The sequence below is a fragment of the Schistocerca gregaria genome, chromosome 4 (assembly GCF_023897955.1).
Source record: "Schistocerca gregaria isolate iqSchGreg1 chromosome 4, iqSchGreg1.2, whole genome shotgun sequence".
Taxonomy (NCBI): Eukaryota; Metazoa; Arthropoda; class Insecta; order Orthoptera; family Acrididae; genus Schistocerca; species Schistocerca gregaria.
This window is the reverse complement of record NC_064923.1, coordinates 311,129,994-311,149,509: the sequence shown is the minus strand read 5'-3', so window position 1 is coordinate 311,149,509 and position 19,516 is coordinate 311,129,994.

Sequence of the window (19,516 nt, the reverse complement as noted above, 5' to 3'; positions counted from 1 at the left end):
CTGAGGAGTGTCTGCTCAGAAGAGATGTATATCCGCATATAGTGCATCAAGTAGTATTTTAGGCATGAGGCCATGAGGTGCATCCTCTGCTGCAACTGAAGGTTGGTCTGTCGTCCCATTACGGCAAACTCTTCAGCTGTGCAAATGGAGCCGGGGCCATCCTGCTTGCATACTATTTGCTCGAGTGATTATGTCCATGCGTGTGTGTGTGTCTTTCTAGAATACATACCGGAAGCATTCGACATAGTTGTGAGTATGTGTGTATGCATGAGAATAACAGCAACCACCAAGGAGAAGTGCGGCTCGGTCACTTATAGAGCACTGGCTATTCTTCCCTGTGTCAATACACATCGGTAAAACGAATATCACACTAGTGTAATTCTGGACTGCTGTGTCGTAAGGGCAATTAAAATTCTGTTTTAAAAATCATTTTGTTTGTAACGGGAAACATATCTGCGTTTTATGTTGACTCATCACATCTTTTCATGAAAGATGTGATGAGCATTACTTGTCTCGTCTGAATCCTGCTACACACTGCAACAACGAAATTGTAAATATCTGCCGAAACAGCAGAAAAAATGCGCCAGAGGACTCTTAGGAGAGATACGTTGTACGTACATGAATGCATGTGTGTGTGGTTCTTTGTTCTTCACCTGCTGCTGCTAGTCGCTATACATTGTACATACTGTAGATAAAAAAGTCCGTAGTAATTTCGGTGTGCCTCGGAAATCAGCTACTTTAGTGAAAATATCATACAAATTCATTGTCGTCCTCTCTTTGTATGATCTTCCGATGCTAGTCATGCATACAAAAATCCATAATTGAGGATTCAGTGTGATGAATCAGAATAACCAGCTGCTGCTCTGTACGTATATTATATGAAATCATTCTCCTCTTCTCTTAGTATGATGTTTCACTGTATATATGCGACCTCTTGAGGGAAAAATCGTTAATAACAATAAAATGCAAGTTAATTTATTATAGTCGTGTTATTATTTATAAAAGACGGCGATTCGGTCATTATTAAAGTTATTAAAGTTATTGTAAGGTGGCAACAAATAAGAGCAATTGTTTTGTAAAGCATTTTTTTATTTACGTATATTATTGATACGTATAGTCACTCAGTTTTACCTGAAAAATAATTCTTTTGTATATGCCTTGAATTCATAATGATATGTATTCAGATGTATAGGTTCCATTACATCCGTAGGCACTGTTTCAGTGCTGTCTCCACAAATGCTATTCTTGTAGATTTTTCATTGCTCCTTTGGTGTTGAATGAACATAGCTATTTATACATTGTTCTCTTTGATTTATATTGAAATTATGCGACGCAAATAGTCCATAAAGTCGCAGTATGCGAGTCTAATATAAGGAACCCAGTGGCTCAGTTTCGGGCTGAAGTCAGTAACTCATTGTCCACATTGTTTATATTCGCCACAGTTGAATGTTTCGTGTAAATGACTGCACATTCAGATTTTAATTTAATCACTGCCTCTCCATAAGTACTGGAACTGACGCCTCACCCTTGCTGATGTTTATAGAAGTATGTGATGAGTTGTATTCAGTCATCATACTTCCCTCCTTGAATTCACCATTCTATACAGATAGTCCCATTCGCACCGAGCAGAGTGCACTCTACTTGGTCGTGCTCTATCTCAGTCAACAAATCAATTTCAATACATTTACTTGTTTAGAACCACTGGCATTCAAGTTACATGTCTCAGTGAATAGCAGCATTCTGGTGGCACTCAGCTGAGACTCAGGTTTCGGCTGTCGTCATGCTGCAGCCTCGTCGGCCGTCCTCAGGCCTGGAAGACATCCTGTGGACAGTGACTGCTACTGTGGTCATCTCCCTGTCCTGATCCAGCAGTTGGGCCAGCACTGTATCATAAGCTGTAACAATAACAACAAAACCTATGTGTAGACAGAGAACGTGATGACATTAGTTTATCTGTAAAACACAGACGTAGTCATGCAAGAAAGCAGTGTGACGTTAGCTGGTGGCTTTTTGTTGATAATAACCATAATGTTGAACAAAAGTAAAATAAATACCGAAGCCCTTCTCCTTCCCAGATTATTGGTGCTGCTGCAGGGGGGCACTATGCTGGAGAGCAAATGAGAGTGCAGGCGAAAATGAATCATAAGATTGCTGAATGGGTGGGAGTAATGATGTGATGATATCAGAACTCCTGGGGTGCTGATATTAGGACGTTGGTGCACGTGACTGGATATTATGATGTCAAAATTCTTGGAATGATGACATAATGACGCAGCTGGATGTGATTATTTCAGAATTCCAGGAATGCTAACGCCAAAAACCTGGAACTAGATTTGTCCTCATAATGTCCACTGACCCTCTGTTTCCAATCATTTTTTGCCACTAACATTCCCTCAACCCATATGACACCCTGAAGAAGAAATGTGTAAAGGAAAGGGAAGAAAAGAAGAAGAAGATGAATTGAAGTGGGAGACAGAAGTGGAAAGCAGAGAATATGACATAATGAAATCATGATTTTAGACTATGCAACCGATCTGACAAGAAATTAGTTCGACACGAGTTGTAATGACCTTGACATACTTCCACCAATACCTTTCTTTTGATTTCACGATTAACGATAACAACAAGTACTTTCCAGCTCTTGAAGCGATGAATAACAACAAAGAACAGATTATATAAAGGCATCACTTTGTGGACAACTGCACGTGCCGCTACGTCATCGACCGGCTTTGTATAAAAGATAGCCGTTTGAAGTCGAATTTCATCTGTTCACGATGATTTCATACGTTGTTTGCTTGTTCTTGCTTTCATCTAGCCTGTGCTATGGTAAGAGTCTATCATACATAAAATTATATGACTATATCGCAAATCATGAAAGTCGCAGGATCGTTGTATCTCTACCATTTGTTCATATACTAAAATTTAAAACATCGAGATCCGCAATACATTTTCGCCATAACTTCCTTGAGTTTATGTTCGTGTTTAAGCTTTCGTTGCTCCAATGCTAATACCTAAAAAATACGCTCCATGACTTTATTTCTAGTGAGCTTTACTCTTGTTATATTTTTTTCCAGTTACTTTCTATGGACTATGATATTTTCTGACATTACACGCTATATTGCTTTTAGAAACAAATAGATCACGGTGAGTGATGTGATCTTTACGGAGGGTGATGAATGCGTTATAGAGAGTGGTGAATTCTTTGTCTCTTTTAGTCAAAATTTGAAAGGAATCTATACATAAACTTCTTATTGTCCAATTGCACTTCTATTTAGGAGATTTGTTGTTCAGCTCCTGTTATAGTTAAGATCAGATCACGTCAGGGGTACATCATAATTAAACAGTTCATATTCGAAATTTAAATGTTGTAACTCAGGATCGGCAGCCCAAAAACACATCATACTGTCAACTTCCTCACAAGCCTACTTGTGTCAGGAAACTACGTATCATCTCATTAGAATATCAGAAGTAGCTGAAATTTTGGTGTGATGGTCTTCTATCAAGACAAATCAGTTTGTGTTTATCGTCGGAAGAAAATTTTGTTTTTCCAGTAATCAACGTTGTTAGCTCCTAACAGTCCCCCAACTCAGTTTGTATCTAAGCCATGGGCCATTCTTTAAACAATATATTTCATCTATACATCATACTCATCTTCATATCTGTTGCAATTAGCGAAGTAAACCTTACAAGAATCACATTTCTAACAGCAAAGCAACTTCAGACTGCTTGGTAGAAATTTACCACACTTGTCGATCCTCCAACATGAGGCATCTGCTCCATAATGTTTGACGAGACGTTTTGTTCCCTTTTTAAATTAACAGCCACACTAGCTTTGAACGCCATTTAGTGTACCATACTGATAATGTTCATGCATTTGTCCAATATGTGTCGATGCCACATAGTACGCAAAGCACTGTGAGTCTTTTACACTGCTTAATTTCCCCTTTTTTTTGTCTTGTGTCAGTGAGCTGTGAACTAAGCTGTGTAACATATCCTACATGTTTAAATATTCTGACAATTTGTTATGAGTGTGACCATTACAAGATATTTCTTGTCGCCGTCATGTATAATAATTTTGTTAAATACAGTTTCATAGTGGCAGATATACGTCTCTTTTATTTATAAATATATTTATGTAATAATATAGAAAATAATCTTGACTTTTGGTAGTAAGATATAGACCATAAATCTAGACCTATCTATACATACATCCTTGATGTCAAAAGATACATTTTATCGTACCATATGTAAATTTTTGCCCCTTTCTGTTACAGATGAGAAAAAGATTACTCTTATTACTCTCTGCCTTATATTAGTCTAATTTTATTTTCACAGTGTCTGTGGGAAGCTGAAGATTACTCGTAGATTCCGCACTGGAAGGCGTTTCTTGAATTTGCTACAAAGGGAGCATAGAGCCACTTTCTCAGAAAACTTGTCAGCCTAACATGTCTCTGACCCAAGAATGTCATCTGTAACTATTACCCCTACCCTTCTGTATATACAGGGGACCCAGTGAAGGTCATACAACTATTGTCTTAGCAATCCCTGAGGAACAAAGACAGCAGTATTCTTCCGGTGTTGAAGGGTACTTTTTCTTGTACCGTATATAAAGTTTTCTTCCTTCCTCTCTGAGAGACGAGAAGAATGATTACACTAAGTTCTCTCGACCTGCCCTTAGCCCAATTTTATCTAAACACGTCGCTCACTGTTTCTTCAACTTATTCTAATCGTAGGTGACTGGTCCATTACATATCTGACACAGTTACTACTTTCATCCGTATGACGTGGCAGACTTTGGTTGCGATTAAGTAATTGCGTAGTCAAGTTCTGCTGCATTTCCACTTTTAGTGATGTCATAACTGAAATTTTTTTCCATTAACTGCCAGTGGTTAGCCCCTGCTACAAAACAGTACCAATTTATTGAATAAAGCTACATCGTAGAAATTGTTCCGTTTGAGAAACTGCAGGGAGTGGAGAGAATATCATCTGATTATTGCAGAGATGAATTTAATGTAGTTCTCCGAAGCTTCTGCTTTCAATGATAGATATTATTATTATTTATATTATTATTACCAACTGGTATTTGCTTTACAGTTAAAACCAATGAACACGATAAGAAACCAGTTACCAAAAGTCACCATCACATCAGCTTTGTAACGACCTCACATTATTTAATAGCTCACTTTTTATCATTATTTGTCTTATAGGTACATCCACGTCGTTGTCATATGTGGTAAAAACAGTCGGCACTTCTCTATCAGACAGTGCTAACAGTAACACATAACCAGTTGTTTCTAACTTGCATGTATAGGCCACTTTAAACTTTTTAATTCTGATGAAGGCACTCTTAGAAGTATTTAAACCTGCTTAATAAGACAAAAAAATTGTGACTCAGGGCTCATTTGTTTCAATTTTTATCATTAGTATACCTGTTTTATTATTATTATATGTTGTTCGGTTGCTAAATGTTTTGCAGTGTCAAGATGTCTCTAATCTTGCTCGATGAAGTAATGAATAAATAACAAATACGTAAATATCTAATTGTGAACTTTGTACCACGCACTCTACACTAAATATTCACACTTCAAGAAAGGGAAACTTGCTATAATAGGATTTTTACTTGCGACTTAACATGAAGAATGTAGCAAATACTCTGTCTGATGAAAAAAGAAATGACTCTTTTAGTAGGGGAGGATGAAACGGAGAAGAGAGTATGTTGTTATTATTTCACTGATAGTAAAACTGAGTGACATATGCAAAGAACTTGGCAGTGTCGGCTCACTTATGAGTATGTCACTGCACTCTCTCTGGCCTGGGTCCACAGCAAAAGTTTCATAAAATGCTTTTTTTTCTCTGAGGTAAGGTGGTCTGCAATTACCATAACTGTTGCTCGACATCCTGGATATTGGGACTGGGACGGAGCTGACGTCCAAGTGAGTCTCACAAACGTCCTATCGGGGACTATAGTGGGGAGTCCTACATTATTCAAACCGTTCACGGACACACGTGGACGAGCATTGTCTTGGTGATAAATGGCTCTAAGATACTGTTGGATGAGCGGAAACACATGAAGACACAGGATGGCTCTGAAGTACCGTTATGTCGTTGTGCCATCACGGTCCCCTCAGTCACTGCTGGCCGTGATGTGAAAGCAGACCCGACTGCTCCCCACACCAGGACGCCAGGAGTAACACAGCTGCGCCCCTCCAGAATACAGGAAGAATCGGACGTCTCAGGAGATCGCCGCCATAGTCGCTGACAATGGTCAACCGGACAGGTGCAGAACCGCGGTTAATCGCTGAACACAACGGTGACCTATTCGCCAGCAGCGCAACCTTCCCGTTCACAGCACACCTCCAAATGCAGCCAGTTGCGGTTTCGTGTTAAGGGCAGCCTTAGAGTGGGATGATAGTTACATAATCCGTCTGTTGCTGCTCTCTGACCACTGGCGCAGGATGACACAGGATGTGGCAGGGAGCCCTTCATTTCCTCTAGGACGGCAGGTGCAGATGAGAAGGGTATACTATGTGTTTGGTGACCGACACGGCGATCCTCCCTTGTGGCTGTCAGACGCGCTCCACTCGAACCTTGACGCCTAGTTCGCCTCCCCTCACGTAATCATGCAGTCAGAAATCGGGTCCCTGTCTCATGTAAGTGCCACACAAATCTGTACGGTTCGACCTGTCGGCCAAAGGACGACCAACAGTGAGGCGGCTTTCAAACTTTTTCTGGTGCTGATAACGCTATCTTAAGTGAGTACGCGACGTCTCTGGTGACTACACGGTGATCACTTAACATCTGACGGTGTTACGCCCTTTATAAACCGGCTGATCAAAAAGTCAGTATAAATTTGAAAACTGAATAAATCACAGAATAATGTACATAGAGAAGTACAAATTGACACACATGCTTGAAATTACATGGGGTTTTATTAGAACCAAAAACATAAAAAGTTCAAAAAATGTCCAACAAATAGCGCTTCATATGATCAGAATAGCAATAATTAGCATAACAAAGTAAGACAAAGCAAAGATGATGTTCTTCACAGGAAATACTCAATATGTCCACCATCATTCCTCAACAATAGCTGTAGTCGAGGAATAATGTTGTGAACAGCACTGTAAAGCATGTCCGGAGTTATGGTGAGGCATTGGCGTCGGATGTTGCCTGTCAGCATCCCTAGAGATGTCGGTCGATCAGGATGCACTTGCGACTTCAGGTAACCCCAAATCCAATAATCGTACGGACTGAGGTCTGGGGACCTGGGAGGCCAAGTTCCTTGTATACACGGTTGTCATGTGCAGTCACTGACGTTTTGCTGTCCAGCGCCATCTGTCGGACGTTTTGTGAACTTTGTTTTTTTTTTTTTTATTCTGATAAAACCCCATGTCATTGAAACATGTGTGTAAATTTTTACCTCTCTTTCTACATTATTCCGTGGTTCCCAATTTATATTGACTTTTGATCACCCGGTCTTTTAGCAGACATGGTAACAACACTAAATAGGAGCACTGGTGTTCGTTCCATGTGTTACAGAGGATTACAACCCTCTTCTTTAACATAACGACCATGGTTCGTCTCTTTGACGAAGTTAATTTGACGTATGAAGATGTATTCTCGACGCTTCACTTTTTTTAGTCCAGCAGTGTACACTATATAGCTGCAGTTATGGGATCCACTGTGTATTAAAGTAACATATGCCTCCCCCCATGAACCATGGACCTTGCCGTTGGTGGGGAGGCTTGCGTGCCTCAGCGATACAGATGGCCGTACCGTAGGTGCAACCACAACGGAGGGGTATCTGTTGAGAGGCCAGACAAACGTGTGGTTCCTGAAGAGGGGCAGCAGCCTTTTCAGTAGTTGCAGGGGCAACAGTCTGGATGATTGACTGATCTGGCCTTGCAACATTAACCAAAACGGCCTTGCTGTGCTGCTACTGCGAACGGCTGAAAGCAAGGGGAAACTACAGCCGTAATTTTTCCCGAGGACATGCAGCTTTACTGTATGATTAAATGATGATGGCATCCTCTTGGGTAAAATATTCCGGAGGTAAAATAGTCCCCCATTCGGATCTCCGGGCGGGGACTACTCAGGAGGATGTCGTTATCAGGAGAAAGAAAACTGGCATTCTACGGATCGGAGCGTGGAATGTCAGATCCCTTAATCGGGCAGGTAGGTTAGAAAATTTAAAAAGAGAAATGGATAGGTTAAAGTTAGATATAGTGGGAATTAGTGAAGTTCGGTGGCAGGAGGAACAAGACTTCTGGTCAGGTGACTACAGGGTTATAAACACAAAATCAAATAGGGGTAATGCAGGAGTAGGTTTAATAATGAATAGGAAAATAGGAATGCGGGTAAGCTACTACAAACAGCATAGTGAACGCATTATTGTGGCCAAGATAGATACGAAGCCCACACCTACTACAGTAGTACAAGTTTATATGCCAACTAGCTCTGCAGATGATGAAGAAATTGAAGAAATGTATGATGAAATAAAAGAAATTATTCAGATAGTGAAGGGAGACGAAAATTTAATAGTAATGGGTGACTGGAATTCGAGTGTAGGAAAAGGGAGAGAAGGAAACAAAGTAGGTGAATATGGATTGGGGCTAAGAAATGAAAGAGGAAGCCGCCTAGTAGAATTTTGCACAGAACACAACTTAATCATAGCTAACACTTGGTTTAAGAATCATGAAAGAAGGTTGTATACGTGGAAGAACCCTGGAGATACTAAAAGGTATCAGATAGATTATTAAGGAGATGGGACCTGGATAAACTGAAAGAACCAGAGGTTGTACAGAGTTTCAGAGAGAGCATAAGGGAACAATTGACAGGAATAGGGGAAAGAAATACAGTAGAAGAAGAATGGGTAGCTCTGAGGGATGTAGTAGTGAAGGCAGCAGAGGATAAAGTAGGTACAAAGACGAGGGCTGCTAGAAATCCTTGGGTAACAGAAGAAATATTGAATTTAATTGATGAAAGGAGAAAATATAAAAATGCAGTAAATGAAGCAGGCAAAAAGGAATACAAACGTCTCAAAAATGAGATCGACAGGAAGTGCAAAATGGCTAAACAGGGATGGCTAGAGGACAAATGTAAGGATGTAGAAGCTTATCTCACTAGGGGTAAGATAGATACTGCCTACAGGAAAATTAAAGAGACCTTTGGAGAGAAGAGAACCACGTGTATGAATATCAAGAGCTCAGATGGCAGCCCAGTTCTAAGCAAAGAAAGGAAGGCAGAAAGGTGGAAGGAGTATATAGAAGGCTTATACAAGGGCGATGTACTTGAGGACAATATTATGGAAATAGAAGAGGATGTAGATGAAGACAAAATGGGAGATACGATACTGCGTGAAGAGTTTGACAGAGCACTGAAAGACCTGAGTCGAAACAAGGCCCCCGGAGTAGACAACATTCCATTAGAACTACTGACGGCCTTTGGAGAGCCAGTCATGACAAAACTCTACCAGCTGGTGAGCAAGATGTATGAGACAGGCGAAATACCCTCAGACTTCAAGAAGAATATAATAATTCCAATCCCAAAGAAAGCAGGTGCTGACAGATGTGAAAATTACCGAACTATCAGTTTAATAAGCCACGGCTGCAAAATACTAACGCGAATTCTTTACAGACGAATGGAAAAACTGGTAGATGCAGACCTCGGGGAGGATCAGTTTGGATTCCGTCGAAATGTTGGAACACGTGAGGCAATACTGACCTTACGACTTATCTTAGAAGAAAGATTAAGAAAAGGCAAACCTACGTTCCTAGCATTTGTAGACTTAGAGAAAGCTTTTGACAATGTTGACTGGAATACTCTTTTTCAAATTCTAAAGGTGGCAGGGGTAAAATACAGGGAGCGAAAGGCTATTTATAATTTGTACAGAAACCAGATGGCAGTAATAAGAGTCGAGGGGCATGAAAGGGAAGCAGTGGTTGGGAAAGGAGTGAGACAGGGTTGTAGCCTCTCCCCGATGTTATTCAATCTGTATATTGAGCAAGCAGTAAAGGAAACAAAAGAAAAATTTGGAGTAGGTATTAAAATTCATGGAGACGAAGTAAAAACTTTGAGGTTCGCCGATGACATTGTAATTCTGTCAGAGACGGCAAAGGACTTGGAAGAGCAGTTGAACGGAATGGACAGTGTCTTGAAAGGAGGATATAAGATGAACATTAACAAAAGCAAAACGAGGATAATGGAATGTAGTCAAATTAAATCGGGTGATGCTGAGGGAATTAGATTAGGAAATGAGACACTTAAAGTAGTAAAGGAGTTTTGCTATTTAGGAAGTAAAATAACTGATGATGGTCGAAGTAGAGAGGATATAAAATGTAGACTGGCAATGGGAAGGAAAGCGTTTCTGAAGAAGAGAAATTTGTTAACATCGAATATAGATTTATGTATCAGGAAGTCGTTTCTGAAAGTATTTGTTTGGAGTGTAGCCATGTATGGAAGTGAAACATGGACGATAACTAGTTTGGACAAGAAGAGAATAGAAGCTTTCGAAATGTGGTGCTACAGAAGAATACTGAAGATAAGGTGGATAGATCACGTAACTAATGAGGAGGTATTGAATAGGATTGGGGAGAAGAGAAGTTTGTGGCACAACTTGACTAGAAGAAGGGATCGGTTGGTAGGACATGTTTTGAGGCATCAAGGGATCACAAATTTAGCATTGGAGGGCAGCGTGGAGGGTAAAAATCGTAGAGGGAGACCGAGAGATGAGTACACTAAGCAGATTCAGAAGGATGTAGGTTGCAGTAGGTACTGGGAGATGAAGCAGCTTGCACAGGATAGAGTAGCATGGAGAGCTGCATCAAACCAGTCTCAGGACTGAAGACAACAACAACAACATGACATAGTGCACACAGTTAACGACTATGTGGCAACTAAGCATCGAAAATCACTGCTGATGTGACGTCCACATGTTCCCAATAAAAAAAACTGACATTATGTATTGTTCAGTAGAAGTTACGCAGTTAAAGGAACCAATAAACTCGGGTAATAATTGCAAAAATATAGACAAAAGACACGCCACGTACGACGAAAATCCGGGGCCTTCCCCTGTCCCTAACGAGTGTTCAGGAACACAGGGTCAGGTCGAGAAAAAAATTATGCAAGAAGTGTACCAGAAAATTCTGGACGTATGGGAGCCATAGAAATACTCAGCAGGAACCTGGATAATACCTAAAGTCACTGATGAATTTATTGTTTCAGGTGCACCAGGCAGGAATCACAGCTCAAGAGTTGTGGGAGGTTCATCAGCTTCAGATGGCGAGTTCCCTTTTGTGGAAAAGTATTACCAAACATTTCGTGAATACGTATTTTAGTTTTATCTATTTTACCTTCGTTTATGAGCAGTATCGCTACACTTGTAGCTTAAAAAGTATGTTCCTGCCATCGAGAGGTGTGGGAACTACCGTATACCAAGAACGATTAAGAAATTCTTCCAAGATTTCACAGATCTTAAATTTTTTCTTCATCCAACCAAGATTAATTATTTATTCATTTAGTGTAGTTTGTTAATTACTAAAACATTAGAACTTACGAGCCTTATCCGTCTCTGTATACATTGTGAAGTGCAGAATGTTCTTCGTTTCCTGCAAGAGCTTAGGGCTCGGCTCACTCAGCGAGGAGCCGCCTGGTTTCTGAAACCACATTCGTGGTCTTAAGTGCGCTGACGATTTGTAGTTGTCCTTATATAAAACTATTATTTGGGTGGAATGGGAAGGCACATAACATGGGTAGACAAAGTAACTAAGTGCTACATACTGACTCGAAATGGGGAGAGATAGCTTTATGGGACAACTTACAACTAAAAGAAGGGACAAAGAGGCTGTGCTGTTTGATTAGTGTACTTGCTGATGATTTACGTCACGCGTTACTTAGTGTTGTCTTCAGATGAATACATGAGAACTCGGATGATTTTTACAAAGTCAAAGTGTAGCCTGTATTCTCGAATGAAGGGCAGTTGATCGTTATCTTATTGTACCAAAATTAACTCAAGTTACAGCTCTTTTAGCTAACATATGTTTGTAGTGTTTCAGTAGACGTAGATCCAAACGGCATGATATAGTCACTCCTAAGTTTCACGTACAAAAACTCAAATATTTGTGTTGAAGAACAAATTCTACATTACTTAGACGTAAGGAAACGATTGCCACTCATACACCTCTGAAAAACTAGAGATGATCAAACGAAAAATAGTAGAATGAAAGATGTTCCTGTTTCTAAACTGTATAATATGGGATGCACCTCCTCAGTACGGAATGGATACTCCAGAAACATGTATTTCCTTTTCTTTTTTCAGGTAAGCATTTTAGTTAATGACAATTTTAAGTGCGGTGGAACCATCATCAACCAAAACTGGGTGTTGACAGCCGCTCACTGATTAGACGGGTAAGTTCTCAACATTTCAAAAACGATTTCCCTATGAATCACATACTTATATGGTAACAGTATTTCATAGTGCTGGACGTAACGTGACAGCTGGAAGCCTACCGTTATCGATGCCCTCACCAACGATCAACGCATCACCTCGTTTCAGGTGGATGCGACATCGCTGGTCTTCAGGAATGTCGAGAGTTTTTTACGCTTTTCTTGGAGGCCGAAGTCAGTAGTGAGACAGTCTGGGCACCTTTTTAGGAAGTGGACAAAGCGAGAGACATAAGAAGAAAGAAAGAAATATTAGAGTTTAATTCCCAGTAGTTAGGGAGGCGACTAGAAAACGCCAGAAGCTCGGGTTACCGAAAAGAAATGGAAGTAAATCAGCCTTGCCCTTCTCAAAGGAAACATCACGACATTTGCCTAGAACGAGAAAGGGAAATCCCGGAAAACCTGAACGGCTAAATAGCCAGGGAGAGAGAGAGAGAGAGAGAGAGAGAGAGAGAGAGAGGGGGGGGGGGGAGAGTGAGAGAGAGAGAGAGAGTCAGCGTCCAGAGTCCGATCGTGAACGGTAGACTGCTCCCGTTTATGGGGAGAGTGCGGCCCTGTGTGTGGAGAAAAGTTCTGATTTGAAGAAGAGGCAGTGCACATGTAGTTGTGAAAAAGTATCAGCGTGTACTTAGAGTGTTTTTCGGTATTCTTGGAGAAGTATTACGAGCTATCATCAGATACAGACCATGGGGTGATATATTCTGTACACACATCATCCATGTTAGCAAACGTGAAATTATTTCTTCTCCGCAACACAGTGGCTGAATTTCACATATAGGAATACGTATGAACTAGTTCATGGAAAGTACGAATAACGCAACAACTAATTTAAGTACTGATCTGTTGCATGTGGCTATCCGGAAAGCACGATCGTTGAATAGAGTATTCATTGTCGTCTTTAGCATAGTCGTCTTACATATTCAGAGAATTAGACATCAGTCCCTTCCGTCTTCATTAAGTTTATGTTGATCGTTTCTTTGGTCCATCTATGTTTTTCCTTCCTTACGGATTGTAAGTCAGCGTTTTCTTTGGCGGTCTTTAATCTTTCACTCTATTTACATGTTGCTTCCACCTCTCTCTGTATTCAGTTCTTTATTCAGTAATAGAATGTACACTGACTCCTTTCGAACTTCTTCATTCCTTATTATATCTTTTCTTGTGCAGCACGTTGTTCTCCCTATGAATCTCATCTTTCCCTGCACGACTTTTTCTATATTCCTTCTTTTCATTTACCAACTTTCTCTACCGCTCACTACTGGTATGGTACAGTAATGCTATCAATATAGTTGTATAAAATTTAATTTATGTATCTTAGGGGCCTGTAAATAAGTGTCCTATTCATTGCTCCAGATACTGCTGCAAACTTTACGTAGTTTTTCATCTAAAACATTAACATAATCATATGCCGTATCGCAGTCCCATTATTTAAACTGTTACATTCTTCAATTGCTTCTTTTTTAATTATTGTTTTTGACTGTATTTGGAATTTATCTTGAAAGGTCATAGTTTTCATCTTTGTAGTTGCATTCTGCACGCTTTTGGTTTAGCCAGTGTCCTGATAACTGGTGGTCGTCTTCACTTTCTTGTGGTATTATTTTATCATTTACAAACAGTAAATCACTTTGAGTAATGTATTTATCGAATTAATTTCCTGGGTAATTAACTAATTGCCAGATTAGAAGATATTTGTAACATAAATAATTAAAAATAATTTGTTACAAGAAACATTCACTTATCACTCACTGATTGACAAGCTTTTGATGCCCTTTGAGTTGTGTTGGGTAACCATTGTCATTCATTATTACTAATAATTTATTTCGTTCAACTCTATCGAAAGACTTTTCAAAACATATAACAGCAGGGCGTGTTTCAATTATCTTTGTTATTCTGTGAGTCGTTTTATTGCAAAAATATGATCACAACAAGCTTTTTTTTCTAATTCCAGTTTGATCTTCTTGGAGATGTATCTCAGCGATAACGATTTCTTTGTTCCTGAAGATTTTTTTTAGTAAGTCTTGTATGCTGCATTCGATCTCTGTGATTTCCACATTCGCTAGTATTGCCCCTTTTGTAAACCGCGATAATTTCTGCAGTGTTTCACTGTTGCCAGGACAAATCAACAGGCTACAAGAGTCAAAGGTAAAAAGTAGTTTCCTGTATATCTTATTAATTCTGCATTTATCCATCTATTCCTGCAGTTTCCCTATTTTCATTTCTTTGAGCGTGTTTTGTAATTCACTCATAGTTATTTTGCAACAATTTACATATATTTTCCGTAATTAATACGCACATCATTCCTAGCGACGTACTGTTTGCAACATAATTCTTAATAGAGTGTGATCCATGGATCTTATTAATGATTAAGTTTTGCTATAGCCTAGTATACTGTCTTACACGTGTTTGATGTTCTATGCGGAAGATAAGTCTGCCGAAGCAATCATGATGGACATGCCGTACAAGTTCTGCAGAATAAATCCGTTTTTGTTTGAACAGCATGTGATTGTATGGGCTCATAATCTTGTACTTATATATGAAGTAAACAGTATATAATTTAATGACTTCGCTTATTGGGGAACTATCGTTAACTTATACTGTATAATGATGAAAATGTGGGGGGGGGGGGGGGAGTGGTGACAAAATTGGATCTTGTGGACCCCACTAGAAAATACAGTCAATCTTACTAACAGCCTAATACAGCACTTTATAAGTATGTGAGCTAGGAGAGGTACAGGTTAAGCACAAAGCGACCTATCAACAAGAGCTGCCACATTTACAAACTGGAACTATGGTGCCAAGGCTGTCTAAAGTTGTGTTTCTCACAACTAGCTGCTAAAACACCAACATCTAATAAAAATTGTTTCAAAACACCACGTTGACACACACACACAAAACATACTTAAGAGAGAACTGGCAAATCATCAGTTTAGGGAGAAATAACGATGGTGTTTTGACACATTTGTAGCTATATATTACTTAAACTTACGTTATACAACTAGAACCTCCGTTGTGTTAACACACATGATGGCCAAAGACGTTGCTGGACGAGAACAGAAATGAAATTTCAACAAACACAGTGGTGCTGTTCCAAGTCGATATCTCGGAAATGAAATCTTTGCAATCGAAACAAAATTATTTGTCGAAACACATGCAGGTTGCATGCACGAGAATTTACAAATCTGTTTTGGCAAAAGAAAATACAGACTCAGCAGTAAAGTAAATCGGCACTATTGTCGATCTAACGTGTTAATAGAAAGGGAGACATCCAGCTTATTGACACAATTGAAATAACTTATACGTTAATAGATGAGCTTCATTCGATCTCATTAAATTCATTAAAAATATGTATCGTAATTAATTTAATGGGATCGAATGAAGCTCATCTATTAATGTATAAATTATTTCAGTCGTGTCAACAAGCTGGAGGTCTCCCTGGTTCTATAACATTGCAAAACACACGTTAGTAGTACTGCCGATGTAACTGAAGGCAGGAAAGCAGGGTGGAGCTCTGTTGTGTTGTTTGATGAAAGCTGGTTCTGTTTCGGTGCCAGTGATGGCCGTGTGTTGGTTAGATTGAGGATAGTTGAGGGCCTCCACCAACCATTCTGTGTTCTAGACACATTGGAACATCACCTGGAGCCATAGCCTACGGTGCGACTGCATATGACAGAAGGGGCACCTTGAGTGCAAATTTGTACGTCAGTCTCGTGATTCAAACTGTTGAACTGCCATTCACGAACAGCACTGCACAGAGAGTTTTCCAACAGGGTAACGATCTCCCACAAAGCGCTGCTGTGACCCAACATACTCTGCAGTGAGTCGAGATGTTACCTTGACCTGCTAGATCGCAAGATCAGTCTCCAGTCGAGCATATATGGGATGTCTTAGAACGACAACTCGGGCCTCATCCGCAACCGGCATTAACATTCCTTGTACTGAGTAAGTACAACAGGCATGGTCATCCATCCCAGAAAATGACATCCAGCACACGCAAAACACAATGTAAGCACTTTTCATGCTTGTATTCAACATTCTGTCTATTACACCTGTTATTAATTTAGTAGTATTTCACATTTACCGTGCCGTATCTTGCGCTTACATTTATCTGTGTTCTTGCAAAGTCAATCACTTATATGCATTACCTAGAGAAATGTATCCCTGAAATCTCATTAAACTACATTAATTATTTTTGACACTACTTTTTTATGCCAGTGTATTTTGGTGTTAGTTCCTTCGTTCTACGCTAGAGATCGGACACTGAGTGGCACCAGAATATCATGATCAACATAGTGACAGCACAGTGAAACAGAAGTCTTCGATACTGGATAACTATTGCATGATGTAAAGAACTATTGCATGATGTATCACAACTTAGTACAGAGTATACCTACTAGACTACCTGCAGCTACTAATGCACCGTGGAATCCTCCATCGGATGTCAGCTTACAGTGTGGTGTCATCTCTTGCAGCTGTCGCAGTCGCTGTCGTTCTCGTCGACCATAGCGGCCGTCTCCCTGCCGTCATCCGGTCAGCAGACATCTGTGGTCGGCTGGGGATCCACCTCCAAGGTGAGACCACTGACGTTACCAGTTTAAAGTAGGACTGAGGGCCAGAACACCCAGCAGTGTCGACTTAATGGTGAATGTCGATCCATTCACACCTACATCCCAATTCTGGAGGTCATAGGGCTGCCTCCCACCAACAGTATTTTTCAAGCAAATGTAATTCAAATATGCATGTAGTTTTTTTTAATATACTCCTAGTATTTCACAGATTTCCTTATATTCAAACACTTTCCCACCCTTACAAACAGAGGTTATGGAAGGGTTTTGTCATATGTATACTAAAAGATTATTTTCATTATGTATTTGCAACATGCTCCATTACAATATTCGTAATATTACGTGTATGTACTGTGTGTGTGCGTGTGTGTTATGTTTGTTCTGTGTGACGACGATGATGATGATGAGAGAAAGAAGATGTGCCGGCACATAATCTGCTTGTCATGAATATCACCAAGGCAGCCACCAAACTTAATATTACCATTCAACAAATGGCTCACCACCAACAGTGTGACATGCGCTCATTCATGAAGACACTGTGGTAAAATCTGGTGCATACTAACATTACTCGAAATTATTCCATGTTTATCAGAGTTACTCTGGTACATCACTGTTAAACATCCTTTCGTCTGTCATGGGAGTTCAACAGCCACGCTATTTCCTCCGCGACAGTATATCAGTTATGTATTAGGTTTGTCTGAAATAGCTCCCTACAGCCATCCCCCCCTCCCTTCCTCTAGGTCTTAAAAGTCATTGCGGCTGTAACCAATCAACCCAGTAAACGTTAAAAAGCACGAGGTTGGCGATAGTGTAACTTGCTTTTATCTTTTCACTTTCCACACCTGAGCCCATAGGTGCAACCGCTCCCTGAAACAAATTTCTTTTTCTTTCGAGAAGTGCATGTGAATTCTGATTCAGATTAATCTACGTATTCAAGATTTGTGCTTACAAATTGCCAGTTTTCTCCCCTTCAGCCCACAGACAAGAGTGCTTTGTGGGTATTACACCTGCATTGGTAATTTACTCCTGATGTGAATCATATGTGTATCAAGCTTAGGAGATTATCCCCGATAGCTCCAGATCTATACTGGAATATTAATACAAATACGTCTCAACTGATACACACGTTGAAAGTATGACTGGTTCAATACATAGGTTTTCCCTGGTGAAAGGTATTTGTGGTAGCTCATCAGACATTCCTCAGACAATAGCCTGGATTCCTAAAAACCATTACACTAATACAGTATTATAAGAGCTACGCTTAATGTACATGTTCGGTCATGAAAGTTGTAACAATCCTTTAGAAATCTTTGAAACATTTAAGAACTCTGCATCTCAGTCCTCAAACAGCGACGTTTACTTGTTTATGGACTCGAAAACATCGCTGATATACTGCTCTGGTGTTAGGATCGTTACAGCAGAAGCGATGCAAAGATGGTGTCCGTGGCGTAAGTCCATCTCCTATCCTGCTCGATATTACTTTAAAAATAATAAATTGTCTAACGCAGTGAGTGCTATTTCCGCAGTAGGACTATCAGACGACTAGAGGACTCACGTCCTATCCAACACACTGTCTTGTGCCTTTGAAAATTCTCCATACCTCGTTCCCTTCCCATGGCTTAACATTTTGTGTCCTGTCTGATTATCAATATAGTTTGTTAGAAGAGCTTAATTAACTTATGTACATGGTCTCTGGCTCTTCGTGATTTTCGTTCTCTCGTTTTTGAGTGGTCAGCTAGACACAGTCTCCGTCCAGAGCTGTTGTTCTCTGTAGTTTTATTTTCTTAATGAATTTTATTCGATGGCATTGCAGCGACTTTTTATTTTCTCTGTGTGTGATTGAATGGTTGCAACAACAAATATAGTCGATCAGGCGTCAGTCTGTGGTTTTACCTCCAAGAGAACAGTTATCTTAACCACACTATCCCCAGATATTATAATAAGGACCCTCCTGAACTCTGCACTGTATACCCTAAGAATAATACTGCCACGACCATGGATAAGATAATATTTGACATACATTGATCAGCCACAACATTAAGACCACCGGCCTACTATTGATGTAAACCAGTCAAGATGATAGCAACGTCGCCTGCTGAAAAATTTCTGTTAGTCAGAAACACACTTGGTGCATGTAGTATCAGTGAGTGTGCTTTCCGTGTGTAGAACGGAAATGCACGCGGTCTATCTGAGTTTGATCGAGGGCAGACTGTGATCGCCCGGAGGCACAGCACAGACATTTCGAGAACTGCGCAAGGCGGGTGTTCGAGGAGTGCTTTGTGGTGAGTCTCTTCAACACGTGGCGAAACCAAGGTGAAACCACGTCCAGACTTCGGGAGCCTGCGCGGCCACCCCTCGTTACAGATGTCGGAGTTCGTAGGGTGGACAAACTGATAAAATAGGACAGGCGGCGAACAGGGGCAACATCAAAGTTTAATGCTGGGTGGAGTAGAAGTGTGTCCGAAGACACAGTGCACTGAATACTCCTGGTGATGGGCCTGCTCCGCGAACCACGAGTG